General features: G+C 45.6%; 1 long non-coding RNA gene across 1 annotated transcript; it reads left to right on the forward strand.

Annotated features, from left to right (window-relative positions):
• Nucleotides 1–1,211: 1,211 nt before the first annotated feature.
• Nucleotides 1,212–12,806, forward strand: LOC125405917 (uncharacterized). Its single transcript, XR_015735397.1, has 3 exons — nt 1,212–1,371; nt 7,905–8,033; nt 12,700–12,806. It is a non-coding gene; the product is annotated as an uncharacterized LOC125405917 (long non-coding RNA).
• The last annotated feature ends 2,456 nt before the right edge of the window (nt 12,807–15,262 follow it).

Below are 15,262 nucleotides of genomic sequence, written 5' to 3' on the forward strand. Positions count from 1 at the left end.
AGCACTTGCAGCACTTACAGGGGATCCAGACTCTGTCCTGAGCACCTACGCAGCAGCTCACAAGCTTCTGTGATTCCAGTTCCAGTGCATCCTACAGCCTCTTCTCAGACAGTGCACACACATGGTGCACATGTATACATACAGGCAAAGTACTCACCCACACAAAATAAAAATAAATCTATTTTTTAAAAAGGCAAGCCCATTAAGGGGCCATGGGAAGGAAAGCACTCCCTGGTACCTGCTGGCTGAGAGTGCAGACAGTGACATAGACCAGGATCCAGGTTCACAGTAAAAATTTGCCTTGCCCTCTTTGCCACCCAGAGACAACAAGGATTGCTTTGACCTTTCTTTTGTCTTTTCTTTTCTTTTCTTTTGATCCTGTGAACCCGTAAAGAGTACCTCAAGCTATGTGATCACCTCATTTACTAGAAAAGTTCTTCAGGTAACTACATCAGAGTAACCTAATCTTTTAAATCCTTTGAGCAATGAAATTCCAAAAGCCACCAATTATTAAGACACCTACATGCAGATCTCAAGAAGTCTGCACACACTCAAGAGCTTGTCATTTTTGTCTCCTTCTTAAGCCTCTCTCTCTCTCTCTCTCTCTCTCTCTCTCTCTCTCTCTCTCTCCTCTTCTCTTCCTCTCCTCATTTTGTCTCACAGTTGCCTGAAATTTATCATAACTTTCCTGCTTCAGTCTTTGGGTTAGCAGCTATGACCATCCATGGATAGAATGAATACCTAATTTAGACACGCTATAGAGGTTTGAAGACCTCTGAGCCCTGTGGGATTTAACAACTTTTGGGGTGTTTTATACCAGGAGGTTCAGAGACGCCACACTATACATCATGGTGGCTATTACCTACAAGTGGCTACTAAATACTGACAATATAACTAATTCAGTGTGCAAAATAATGCCGTATTTCAAAAATTTTATCACTAAAAAATTCAAAAGTCATAAATATTTTGGATTGATTATGTGATGAACGATGCTATTTTGAATCACTTAGGCTAAATAAACCATATTATTAAGGTAATTCACTTGTTTATTTTTTACATTTTTGCTTCTGGAAAATTTTAAAATGTCTATGTGGCTCAGTTTCTTTCTATGGAACAACACTATGCTAGCCAATTGGATGCTTTCCCAACTCAACACCTCACACCTTCCTTAAAATAGCACGTCTTCCTGCCAGTTGTCACGTGACCCATTCCTGCTTGGTGCTTTACACTTCACACTACGGCTTACCCCGGCGGTGAACGGCAGAGCGTCCAGAAAGTCCCGGAAGATGAAGGTTTCCTGTAAATGGTGAAGATAAAGATTTCTTCACCTTCCCATCAGTGCTGTGGACATAGGTACAGTTAGGGGATCAGGTGAGTTCATCTTCAAGCAAACCCTCCAGCTGAATTCCAGGTATCAGCATGGGGGAGAGAGGTGCTGGGAATCATGGCGGAGGCAGGGGTGGTAATGCATGACCTGTAATCAAAACATGGGAAGTTTGAGGCCAGCCTGGGCTACACAGTCCGTTCCAGTCCCTAAGATCCTCGCAAGAAAAAACGCGGGAGTGTGGCACATCCTGGTCTCTATCCTGCTGGTTAGAAGGACGAGGGCCTCAGGGCAAAACGGCGAGAAAAACCCGTGAGTGTGGAAGGAAGTGGCTAGCACGAGGGGTCACTAACACCTCCTGCTCCTTGCCACACGCAGACATCTCAGAAGCACAAGCCATTCCTGAGCAGCGACCAGTTGCTGAGGAGAAGTCACTGAATGGAATCACGTGCAGAAGGAGCCTTCTGTGCCACAACTGGTACAAGCAGCAAATGAAAAGTCATGGAGGGAGGGCCAGACAGGGCCAACAGTCCAGCAACAGTGCCACAGTAGCCCCTCCACCACTCAACCAGTAGCCTACCAGGTTGTGCCAAAAGATATATTATCACCCATGGTTACCCAAGAGTAAGGTCTAGGCTTGCAAAAGATAAAGTATAAGCCATAAACTTAATCAGATCACTATTACGGAAGAGTTGGATGCAAACCCATCTGGAGTGCTTTATAAATCTAAAGCTCTGATGTCTTCTAATTCCAAACTATTGCTTCCACTCAAAAGAGTAAAAAACAATAAGATTATTTAGTCGAGATTTTTTTTTCCTTTCACTTATTTATTTTATTGAGCACAGAGGCTGCATCATATATGTGGAAGTCAGAGACCAACTCCAAGGAGGCAATTTTCTCCGACCTTGTGGGTTCAGGGGCTCAAACTCAGGTCATTAGGCTTGGTGGCCAATGTTTTTGCCCACTGAGCCATCTCAACATTACTAAAAATTGAGTCTTTTTAATATCTGATGGCATGACAAAATGTTCTCACACTACCCAGCACACAGAAGACACAGTATGAGGAAATCTGAGTCCTCAGTTATTATCAATCTAAGGGATCATAGGTAAAACATCTGCCTAGCATGTTAGACGCCATGGGTTCAATCCCTAGCATAGAATGAGGGTGGGGAACCCAGGGAGCCCAGATGTGACTTATAACCGTCTGGCTTTATAAGTTGCATCTGGAAGACTGAGAATGGCGAGTCTGTTCTTTCATTTAGAGAAATTTGTATTCAGTCCTCACACTAATGAATGCTGAACCAAAAATAAGCAGTGGGGTCCAGGCCAGCAAGCTGCCTCGGGGAGGAAATACGCGTGCCAGCAATCCTGGTGATCTGCACTCCATCTCTAGGACCCGCATGGTGGGAAGAGAGAACTGATTCACACAAGCTGACCTCTGACCTCTGCTCATATGCTATGGCATGCACTCATGTGCACATGCACACACACTCACACACATACTAACTAAGTAGGTAGCTATTAAAGAACAAAGCCGTGTAGAGACAGGACAATAAAGGCAGGATCTTGATTCCCTACGGTAGAGTAGTGAAGACTCTACCATGGGTCTCAGTGCTGGAATAGCTGTAACTGGAGATGAGGGATAGGGTAGCGCTCAGGAAAAGCCTTCTTAGCAGGAGGGGAAGGAATTCTGGTATCGGGTCCTGCAAAGGCTTGTAGGTGATTTGGTATTGTAGGAGGTGAGGAAGAGAAGCCATGGGACAGTTGCCCAATGGAACAAAGGGGGAAAAGGGTGGTTTTTTCTTCTCTTTTCTTTCTTTTTCTCCTGATGTTCTTTTGTTGTGTTGTGTTGTGTTGTGTTGTGTTTAAATAAGAGGACTGGAGCCAGCAGACAAAGGGAAGGACAGAGACTAAATAACTTGAAGGCCGTTCTTAGAGGCGGTAGTTGGCTGAGGCATCCAGGAGGAGAGAGGCTGTCTCTGTCAGAAACTGGGGGGGGGGGGGAGGGGTTTGGGTGGCATCCTTGTGGAGCTGCAGAGCAGTGGGTCTTTGTAAGGTCCTGGGGAGTCAGGGAGGTAACGGAGGGAGGGCATGAAAGAGCCAGCATGGCCATTTCCACAGTTGGAAACCAATCCTCTAAGTGACTGAGAACATTCTGTAAGGAAAACAAAAGGAAGTTTCAGGCCCTAGCCCTGGGAGTGGTTTTACTGGAAGAGATAACCAGCTTCCTTGGAATCCCTTCCCCTGTTATTTTTTCACACTTCTGAGTTCACCTTAATTAAGCCAGCCCTTCTTCTGAGGCTAAAGCAGGCCATGTCCTGGGATGAAGCATGTCATAGCGGGTGGAACAGCTTTGCTCATCCTCCGCTGTGGACCCGCTGGCTGCCACAGAGCGAAAGCTCACGATCACCCTGCCTATTAAAATGACACAACCGTCTCCAGGAAGGGGAATTACAGCAGATCTGGCTTGGCAACCCAGAAAGTTTAATAAGGGTGCCCGCGAAAGGGGCGCGGGCAGCAGATCTGCTCTGAGCAGCAGGGTGTTCCGTCCAGGCACTGGCAAGGAAAAGATGCTGTCCCTGTGGAGATCAGATCCTGGGGTCAATGGAGATGCTTATCTGGGCTTGACATCCCCAGGGCAAGGGAAAAGGAGAAAGAAAGAGATGGTCTTGGAACAATTTGGGCAGGAAAACAATAGGATTCTGTATTTCTTGGCACAGGAATGAATGAATCTTTATTCCAAGTGTGAAGCAGGCATTAAGTCCAAGGACAGTAAATGGTGGGCCGGACATTCTGGCAACAGTCTCCGGCTTTCTCTGTGGAATCTCAGAGCAAACAGTCCCACAGGGCTTCAAAGAAACATGTGGGTTTCTTTTTCTCTTCTTAAGTAAACAAAATTAAGAGAGAGCGTGCACTTCCTACAGCTGTGGGTGCCCCAAATATCTCCCATTCCAACCCTGACCCCGGCCTCGGGGGAGCCGTCTTGTCTTCTGAGTTAAAGTCGCACGCACTCACAACAACCTCGGGGTCCGACCTAAACATGAGGGGCACCCTTCATTGTCAGCAAGGCTAGACTTTTCCCAAAACCTAAGGGCTATCCCAGGAGAACTGGACCTCAGGTTCTTTCAATTTCTTTTTCTTTTTTGACTTTTAAAATACAAATGTACATTTCTTTGGATAATCACCAACATACATCATGCGTGTTTGCAAATATGAAGTTGAGGGGGATCAGCTGAGGGTTTATGAGAGTGATGCTGTGGTATTCTAAATAACTAGCGTCCCAATGTAGTTTATTATTATTAATATTTAATTTCAGTTTGGTTTGATTTTATACACAGATTTTTGCTATAAAGCCTTTGCTCCTCTGACATAAGCCATTCAGCCTGGGCTGGCCTCAAACTGAAGGCAATCCTCCTGCCTCAGCTTCCCAGTGTTAGCAGGCATGAGCCATCACTCTTAACTTCTGTCTGTCTGTCTATCCATTCTTCCATCTGCCCATCCACGCATCAAGCTCTATCTCTGTCTTCCTTCTGGTCTTTCTTTAATTTACATGGGCTGGGTTCTGTTTTCCTTGAGAGTTTTACACTGTCTTTATATCATTTCTGTCCCATCTCAGCTTTTCTAGATGTGTTTGATTCAATATATTACTATTTGTTTGTTTTCTGAGACATAGTCTTCCCTCTTGAAGTCCAGGCTAGCCTGGAACTCACTATGAAGCCTAGATTAACCTCAAACTCTCGCTACTCTTGCTCCCCAGTCTCCCAGGTGCTAGTATAATGGACCTGAGCCACCACAACCAGCTCCTTAATACAATTTGAAAACAAGCTTCTATTTACAGCCAAATATGGATTTGGTGTCCCAGCACAAGGAGGCAACCTGATAGGTATTCCCTTAGCTTGTCTTCTGCTCCTGCCTGAAGCAGTTTCGTGCTGACAAACGTAGCCCAGGAACCAGCAGTCAGAGCCCTGGCTCCCCACTTCCTGCCCACCTAGAAGTCCTGTCTTTGTGGGGCCTGGGCTCTTTGTGCAGTCAGTCACCTCCTGCCACTTCCCAGAAATCACCAGCAGTCAGGGAAACGCAAACAGAGTTTGCTCCCCATCACATGATCCTTCCTCCCACAGACATCCCTCCTTGAGTCCCGTGGTTTACATATTCCCACAAGGTCAAATCAAGGACATTTGGTCACATGCAGTATTGTGGCGACAGCACGCACAGGGTGGACCCTGTAACAAGCTCAACAATGAAAAAGATGGGCTAATTCCATGTAGGTTTTCACACGGGACTTTTCCTTTTGACAGAGCTGTCTTTTTCCCAGAGAAGAAACAAAGCCTAACCAGTCCCCCATGGTAGACGGTCTCAGATTCAGTTCTGCATTTTTAATGAGTGTGTGCTTTGCACATAGTTTATGCATACATGTGTGTGACATGCGCATACATGTGTGGATGTGCCCATGCATGCCTGTGCAGAAGCCATAGGAAGACATCAGTGTCCTGCCCTATTGCTCTTTATCTTGTCTCTTGGCAAGGCAACTTGTCAAGTCTCTTGAGATAGCAACTGTTATGGTATGGCAAGATCAGACCTTGGAGGGTAGGAGACAAACATGCCAGGCAGATAGAGCTTATGTAGGAAGTTTCATTAAGAGACAGGAAATGGAAAAGTGAGGAGGGGAGGGGAGAGACAGACTGCTGGGGACAAGAGCAGGAAAGGCGGAGCAGGAGTGTGAGCAGCTTGTCTCTTAAAGGGGACTTTTGCACCTGCCACGTGCAGGGGTGATACACTCTTCCAGGTCCCCAAGGGGCAGGGCCGGGTGTGCAAGGATACTAACAGGATCTCTCACTGAGCCTAGAGCATGGCTGATAGCCAGCAAACCCTGGACCTATTCCTTTCCCTGATGGAGGAGGATCATCTGTCTATGTGTTACTTTCATTGGTTAATAAAGAAACTGCCTCGGCCTTTGATAGGACAGAAAATTAGGTAGGTGGAGTAAACAGAACAGAATGCTGGGAGGAAGAAGGCAGTGAGGCAGTCGCCATGACTCTCCTCTCCGAGACAGACGCAGGTTAGGGTCTTTCCCGGTAAGCCATCACCTCGTGGTGATATACAGATTATTAGAAATGGGTTGAATCAATATGTGAGAGTTAGCCAATAAGAGGCTGAAACTAATGGGCCAGGCAGTGTTTAAAAGAATACAGTTTCCGTGTAATTATTTCGGGTAAAGCTAGCCAGGTGGTGGGAACGCAGCCCGCCTTTCCTTTTACATTTCCCCTTGCAGCACTGAGGTTATAGACATGCATGAGACCACACCCCACTTTTTATACGGATGCTTGGGATTCTAACTCAGGTCCTCCACGCTTGCACAGCAAATATTCTTTCCCATTGATCTGTTTTCCCAGTCCCCAGTCCCCAGTTCTGTGACTACTTCTGCCATGAACCCAGCACTTGCTAGAAAGAGTGGAGTCTAAAGAAAAAAAAACAAAACCAAACAACAAAACCAACTAGATCTAGATCTCAACTACTTTGTCATTCAGACTGCCCCCAATACATGCCCTGCTTACTGGGGAAGAGTCAGGACTAGCAACAGTGGTTAATGCGGGGTGGCAGAAATGAGTTGTACTACCAGTAAACACAGCCGGCACTCACCACAGACCACGAGAGCAGCAGAAATCAGGGACACCTGCATGGGAACAGGATTTGAGTTTTTCACCAGTTTTAAGTTTTTGCTGTGGCAAGAGCATACCAGGAGATCTCCACTCTTAGCATACGTGATGGTTAGTCTTTGATGGCCTCCTACAAGCTAGAGTCACCTGGCCAGATGGAGCCTCGCAGGAGGAATGGCTTCCCACATATTGATCCGTAGGCTTGTCTGTGGGACATTTTCTTGATGGAAGTGAGGACCCAGGTCACTGTGGGTGAAGCCACCCCCAGGCAGGCGGGCATAGGCTGTGTTAAAAAGCAGACAACAGGCCAGTAAGGAGTGTTCCTCTGTGGTCTGCTTGAGTTTTTACCAGCAAGTTCCTGTCGTGGCTTCCTTTGAAGATAGACTGTAAAGTATAAGATGAAACAAACTCGTTTCTCCCCAGAGCTGCTTCTGGCCACAGTGTTTATCCCAGCGATGTAGACCAACATGTTTCGAATTGTTTAACCTTATTTATTATGGAGTGCCCTGGGAGGCACGTGAAATTCAAAGGACAACTTGGTGCAGTCTCCTCTCTTCCTGTACCATGGATGCTGGGGAATCTAATTCCAACCGTCAGGTTTATGGGACAGGCACTTACACCCCTGAGTCCATCCTGCCTGCTCCTCACAGTGTATTTTATGTATAAAATTATTATGATCAATAGGCAGCATGTCAAACTGCAGATTTCTAGAGCTTATTCACCTGTGTAACTGAAGCCGCACATGTTCATTAGCTATGCAATGAAACCCCTTGCCAACCACAATTCACTTCATAGTTTCCATGAACTTGACCACCGGATACCTTGGATAAATGGAATCATGTGGGCATTGCTTAGGGCATGTTTACTTTATCCAGTCCATCCGGGTGTTCATACATTGTGGGATCTCTCTTTTTTTTTTTTAGGGTAGAGTAATATAATAGTCCAGGATACACAAGTGAACATTTGTGACACCCAATTGTCTACCGGTGGACATCTGGGATGGCATCACATCTTGGCAGTTGATGTGGGAATGCCTCTATCTTTTTGAAGAGGTAAGTGCTACTTTGAGTCATAAAAGGCTCTGGGTAAGCAGAGAGAAGAGAGGAGGCCACTGAAGGAAAAAAGCAAACATACTGTAACCACTATCTGAAAGATGTTGCCATGTAGTGGGTCGGCAGGATGGCTCTCAGGCCAAGGGACAGAGAATAATGGGCCTGGATCACTGCATTTGGGTGCGCACCCCACTGCACTTTGGTGGCTGGCTGTAGCTGCACCCCATTGGTCAAGTACTATAGAGGCTCTTCTGGCTCCGTACCTTGCCTGCACACCTTTGATCATGAGTCTCTCAGTGGCATCATTTGCAATGATAGTCTACCCTTGGCAAGGCTGTAGTGATGATTCAATCACATATGAAGCATACTTCCAACAGTGTCTGGCACATAGTAGATGCTCAATGAATCGGCATCATCATTAAATATAGAAAAGCATGTGACAGCTTGCTTCTATGATGCATGCCTATAGATCCTAGTACTCAGGAGGCTGGAGCAGGTTGTTGCAAATGAAGTGGCGGACTGCATTCCCGCTACCCGGCTAGCTTTATTCGAAATAATTACACAGAAACTGTATTCATTTAAACACTGCCTGGCCCGTTAGTTCTAGCCTCTTCTTGGCTAATTCTCACATCTTGATTAACCCATTTCTAATAATCTGTGTAGCACCATGAGGTGGTGGCTTAGCGGGAAAGATTCAGCTTGTCTGACCTGGTGGCTGATTCCATGGTGTCTGCCTGATTTTCTTTCTCCCACAATCCTGTTCTGTCTTCCCTGCCTACCTATGTTCTGACCTATCAGGCCAAGCAGTTTTCTTTATTAATTAACCAATGAAAGCAACAGATAGATAGAAGACCCTCCTACATCAGCAGGTAGATTGCAATAAGTTCAAGGTCAGACTGGCCTTCATAGTGAGTTCAAAGACAGCCTGGGCTACATAGACCCTGTCTCAATAAAATAGAGTGGACAACGGACTAGCACCTAGGGAGTGCTGGAAAATATACCAGTATCCTACAAGTATTAAATAACCTTACCTATATCAAAATATTAATGCTTCGTCTCCTATCAGGAAAAGTATAAGAGACAGGTAGGAATAATTCCTTCCAGGCTTTATTAGTAACTTTTATTTGCATCTGTTTTATATCTGATGCCCAGGCATAGCATCTGGAACACATGTTCTAGTGTGTGAGAAAGCAAGACCAGGAGGGACATGGGACTCAGAAGGAGCTAAACAAAGACACAATCTCACGACCTCAACTTCTAGATTTAGCCTAATTGTATGCAACAGTCTGAAGTCACAGCCTTCCCACAGACTTGGTTCAGTGGTTCCGCTTGATACATGAGATTATGTTTTACACCAAGCAGCTACGGGCTGAAGACTATCCTGAGATGGGGGATGATGGGCACAGAGCCCAGTGATTCCAGCCAGCTTAGAGAGATTCTCTGAAAAAAGCAGGAACTGTTGAAACACAGCAGATAAAGGACACTGTCTCAGTAAAGGGACAATCGTGTACTTTATAAACCACCCCAAACTTAGTGCCAAGGCAATTAGATGTTTCCCACAACTTAAACAGGCTTAATTGAAACTATTGTTTTTGGGCTCCTATATTTGATTAGCACCTAGAGGACTGAGGTGTAGAAAGAGTGGCAGGCTACATTCCCACCCGACTTGCACACGGCTAGCTTTACAACCGAAATAATAACACACAGATTGTATTCTTTTAAACACTGCTTGGCCCATTAGTTCCAGACTCTTATTGGCTCTCACATCTTGATTAACCCATTTCTATTAATGTGTGTAGCACCACAAGGTGGTGGCTTACTAGGAAGGATCTTAGCCTGCGTCCACCTTGGAGAGGAGAGCTATAGCGTCTGCCTCACTGCCTTCTTCCTCCCAGCATTCTGTTCTGTCTTCCCCGCCTACATATATTCTGACCTATCAGGCCAAGCAGTTTTCTTTATTAATTAACCAATGAGAGTAACACATAGACAGATGATCCTCCTCCATCACTGAGGTTGGCCTAGTCATGGAGAAAAATGCAAAACTGCTCACCAGGTGGTCTCCCAGCAGCTAGAAGAGTCCATACTATATGGTCTTTATGAGACTACCTGGCTTCCCTGTGACTCTAGATTTCAAGATGGCCACCCCTAGAGAACAACAGAGTGTTTGGTGTTTTTATGAGCGAGCCTTGAAAATCTCAGAACATGACAGAGATGCAAAGGTCAAAGGGAAGGGCTACAGGTTGAATGTTTGTGGACTTCAAACCTACACACTGAAGACCTGCTTCTCAATGTGGTGGTATTTGGAAGTAGGCACTGGAGTCATAATTAGGCTCAGTTAAGGATGAAGTTCCTATACTAAGACTAGTGTCCACTTAAAATAGCTGTTGGGAATCTTCACTCCGACCTCACTCCCCAGTTCCAAACCCTACCCTTCTTAGAAAGTCTGCCATTGGTGACTTCTCCTTAGGAACTGCTCAAAGACCAAATCTACAGGGTTTTTAAGGCCCCCACCTTGGGAGCATCAGTGTGATTTCTCTCCTGCTTTCCCTAGAATCACCCAGGAGTTGCTTTTCTCAATAAACCTGGACTTTTAATTTGGCCAATGTGACTTATTGCACCAGTGGGGAGACTTAATATCGGGGTACAGAAACCTGCCAAATGGCTATTGTTCTCTCTCTCTCTCTCTGTCTCCTTCTCTCTGTCTCTCTCTGTGTCTCCCTCTCTCTGTGTCTCTCTCTGTCTCCCTCTCTCTGTCTCTCTCTGTGTCTCCCTCTCTCTGTCTCTCTCTCTCTCTCTCTCTCTCTCCTTTCTGTGTTCTTTCATTTCTGCATTATTTCATCCTCTTTCCTTTCCTTTCTGGGTTCCCTCTCTCTCTCTCCCACCCCATCTCCTCTCTGTACGCCCCCCCCATCATACATTCTTGCATCATACACAGTCAGGAGATATTCTCTGCAGACCAGGTGAGGGCTCTCACAAGAATACAGCCCTGGATAACCCACTGATTTTTGGTCTCCCCGGCCTCCAGAGAAATGAGAAATAAATGTCAACATTTAAAACACTCCATCTGTGGTGTTTTGTTAGGGCACCCTTAAGTGAGACAGTTGGGGCTAGAAAACCAAATGCTAGTCTGAGTAGTTAAAGTAGCAGAAATGTTTTTTTTACAGCTCTGGAGGGTGGGAGTCTGAGATCAAGGTCTCAGTAGGGTCGTGTCTCCTGAAGCCACCTAATCACTGCATCTCACTGGGCCATCTCTCTGCACAGGCGCAGGTCTAATTGTATACACATTCCTTTTCTTATAAAAACACCCACCTTATTGATAAAGGCCTAAATGTATAACTCATTTTAATGGAATGCTCTTAAAGACCTTATCTTCAAACAAAGTTGCAATCTGAGACACTGGGTGTTAGGACTTCACCATATGAAGGGGTTGCAGGGAATCACAATTCAGCCATTGTGGTTATGTGGGAACATAGATTCTCTTAATGAGAGGAGAAACATGTAACACTGCAGGTAGAGTTTATGGGGTAAGGTACACTGCAGGACCACCTCTGGAAAATACTCCACTTCAGACATGCCCTAGTTTGCTTTCTGTTGCTATGATAAGACACCTTGACCAATAACAACTTGGGGAAGGAAGAGCTTATCTCATCTTACAGCTGGTAGGTAACTACATCCTCCAGGGAAGTCAGGGTAGGAACTCAAGACAGGAACCTAGAGGCAGGAACTGAAGCAGAGACCATAAAGGAACACTATGTACTGGCTTACTCCCAAGGCTCATTCAGCTTGCCTTTCCATAACCCAGGACCATCTTGCTCCAGTGTTGGACCCTCCCACATCGATTGTTAACTGAGAAAATACCCACATGAGGGAGGCATTTTCTCAATGAAAGTCCCCTCTTCCCAGGAGACTCTAGCCTGTGTTTAAAACACAAAAAAGTAAAACAGTTCAGAAGGGCAGATATCAACACCAACTTTGGTGCATTAGTAAAGATAATCCCGGGTTTTCTTTTTTCAGTGTTAGGGATGAGCCAGAGAGACTAATGAATGCTAGTTGTGGTAGTTAATTGTCTCATCATCGCAACAAAATACCCAGCAAAAGCCACTGAAGGAAGCAAGGATTTATTCTGTCTCACGGTTCTAAGGGTCACAGCTCAGCATGGTGGGGGGTGTATAGGAAGACAGCGAGGTGGCTGCTCACACTGCATCCACAACTCTGAAACACAGGTGAATGCTGTGCTCAGCTAGCTGACTCCATTTTATTCAGCCCAAGACCCTAGCCCATGGAAGCAGAAAGGTGCCCTCGATATTAGCAGAGAGACCCTCAACAAACCTAACCTAGATAATCCCTCACAGATGTGCCCAGACGCTCATCTCCTAAGTGACTCTTGAGCTGTAGAGTTGATGACACTACACTCACACCCAGGTGCTGTACCACTGAGCTATACCCTCAGCCCAGGGGATCTCTATTTAAAGAGAATCTTCTCCAAGTCAGACCTTGACAGACTCTCAAGATTCTTTATGGACTTTGAGCTCCTTCTACGCAGAAGTTCTAAAACCATCCTCCTTTGGGTTATAGAGTTCTGACTGCTTGATTATTTTTAATAACAATCTCTCTCTCTCTCTCTCTCTCTCTCTCTCTCTCTCTCTCGTCAAAACCCAATGCACAGGTAGAATGTGGCATTGATGAACACTACGTGGTATCCCAGTGAGAGTCTGAGTTGTAGCAAATTAAAAGAAGACATCGTAAAAATAAAGTTTTCCATGTTAGGAAGTAGTTATCTTTTATTTTATTTTAAAGCCATCATTTTTGTATGCATTCCGTTTAGTTCACCATTCAGAGTAATCGCGGACATTATTTTACAGATTTGATAGGCACACCACATCCGCAATTCCAGCACTTGGGAAGGAGAATTGGGATCTCTGTGAGTATGAGACCAGCCTGGTCTACAGAGCACATTCTAAGCTAGCCAGAGCTACACAGACAGATCCTGTCCTAAAACAAAACAAACGCATGAAAAAAAATCATTTGTGTTTTCAATAACTCTCTGCTCTTTTCCTCTGTGTTTTTTTTTTCTATTGGATTGTTAGTCTCTGCAAAACAAGCAAACAAAAAATAAAAAGAAATCTCTTTTGGCAGTTCTGAAGCACTAGAAATCTAAAGCTTTGCAAAGTATAGGGCACCAGCCAAGCGCTGTCGCTGGGCTGTACCCCGCAGACACACACCTGATTTCCTTAATGGTCAGGCCCTAGGCCCAGCCCCAGGACCACAGTTTATATACATGCATAGATATGCGTATGTGTAAGTTCTACCTGTAAAGTGGATATATTTATCAATACATCTAGGATCCTTTTGTATTTTAGAGAAATTAGCTTTTGGTTTGGAATATGTAATCTCACTGTTTCTGTGCACCTCAATATTATTCAAGCATCACCATCTTTAAAACATCCGGACATTGGGATAGGGAGATGACTCAGTGGATAGACACTTGTTATGCAAGATTGAGGACCACAGTTCAGATCCCCAGAACCCCTGTAGAAACTAGGCACATATGGCAGCCACCTGTAACCCAGCACTCAGAAAGTAGGAACAGGATCTCTGGGGCGATCTGGCTAGCTGGACTCTCCTGCATTGTTAAGCTCTGGGTTTGCAAGGTAGCCTGCCTCAACAAATAACATAGACAGCAGCTTCTTAGAAAGACAATGTCATCAATCTCCGACATGCCCACAAGTACATGTGCATGTGCACCTGTACACACACGTGCCCACATACATGTAAACACACTTACTAATAAGCACAACACACACACGTGGTAGCTGCTGGAGAGCAGTCAGTTTTCTCTGAGGGTGCGGCTCCCGGGAGTCTGATCACTCTTAGTGAAAGGCCACACATCCGAGAGTACACGGGCAGCATAACTGAACTTACTGACCTGGAGAACGAAAAGAGGACACGAAGGTGGATGACTAAGGATGGGGTAGATCTGGGAAGAGTTGGGGGAGCAGTGAATATGCCCAGAACACGTCGTATGCAATTCCCAAACTAGTATCTGAAAAAGAAATAAAGCATAAAAAAAAACAGACTTGAGCACACTGATGCAATGCTCACTTGCGTGGCTTGGAAAACAGAAAGAGAAAAAATAAGACCTTCACACACACACACACACAATCTCAAAGTTGGTTAAAACAGAAAACTTCACGTGACTGATTTTTTTCTTTTTTAGAGAGCTGGGTGTTTCAGAAACAAGAAAGGAAGGAAGAGGTCTTTGCTGGAGCACCTAGTGCACGCCTTCGACCCACACATTCCCACTTATAATCTTTACTCCTCCATCCCACATCCCAGTCCTCCTCCATCCTACATCCCAGTTCCTCCTCCATCCCACATCCAAGTTCTCCTTCATCCCACATCCCAGTTCCTCCTCCATCCCACATCATAGCTCTTCCTTCATCCCACATCCCAGTCCTCCTTCATCCCACATCCCAGTCCTCCTCCATCCCACATCCCAGTTCCTCCTTCATCCCACATCCCAGTTTCTCCTTCATTCCACATCCCAGTTCTCCATCTCACATCCCAGCTCCTCCTTTATCCCACATCCCAGTTCCTCCTCCATCCCACATCCCAGTTCTCCTTCATCCCATATCCCAGATCTTCCTTCATCCCACATCCCAGTTACTCCTCCATCCCACATCCCAGTTACTACTCCATCCCACATCCCAGTTCTCCTTCATCTCACATCCCAACTCCTCCTTCATCCCACATTCCAGTTCTCCTTCATCCCACATCCCAGCTCCTCCTTCATTCCACATCCTAGTTCTCCTTCATCCCCCATCCCAGTTATCCCTCATCCCAGTTCTTCCTTCATCAAACATTTCAGTTCTGTTGCATAGCTACAGAGCTTGAAGTTCTGATGGGTTGGAAATCTGGACCAGGATCATGTAGCTAGGGAGAGATGCACCTAGGGTTCCAATTAGAGCTGTTAGAACCGAGGTTAACCTTACAGCTCCAGCTATGCCCCCACCATCTATGTTTCTTAAGAGTAGACTGTTCTGTCCTTGAAGACCCATGATAGTTGAGTAAGAAGAGCCATAATTTGGATGAGGCTGAAGACTGTTGTTTGGAATACCACTAGAGTCATTTGCCCCGGTCCTAAAGTGTTTCATAAGTCTGGAACTGTCACACGAATCAGGAAGAAGAGCCCAGCTGGCTGCCATTGGCTGCCGGCCATGTCCAGACAG

Source organism: Myodes glareolus, chromosome 18 (assembly GCF_982192425.1).
Source record: "Myodes glareolus chromosome 18, mMyoGla1.1, whole genome shotgun sequence".
In the NCBI taxonomy this organism is placed as follows: Eukaryota; Metazoa; Chordata; class Mammalia; order Rodentia; family Cricetidae; genus Myodes; species Myodes glareolus.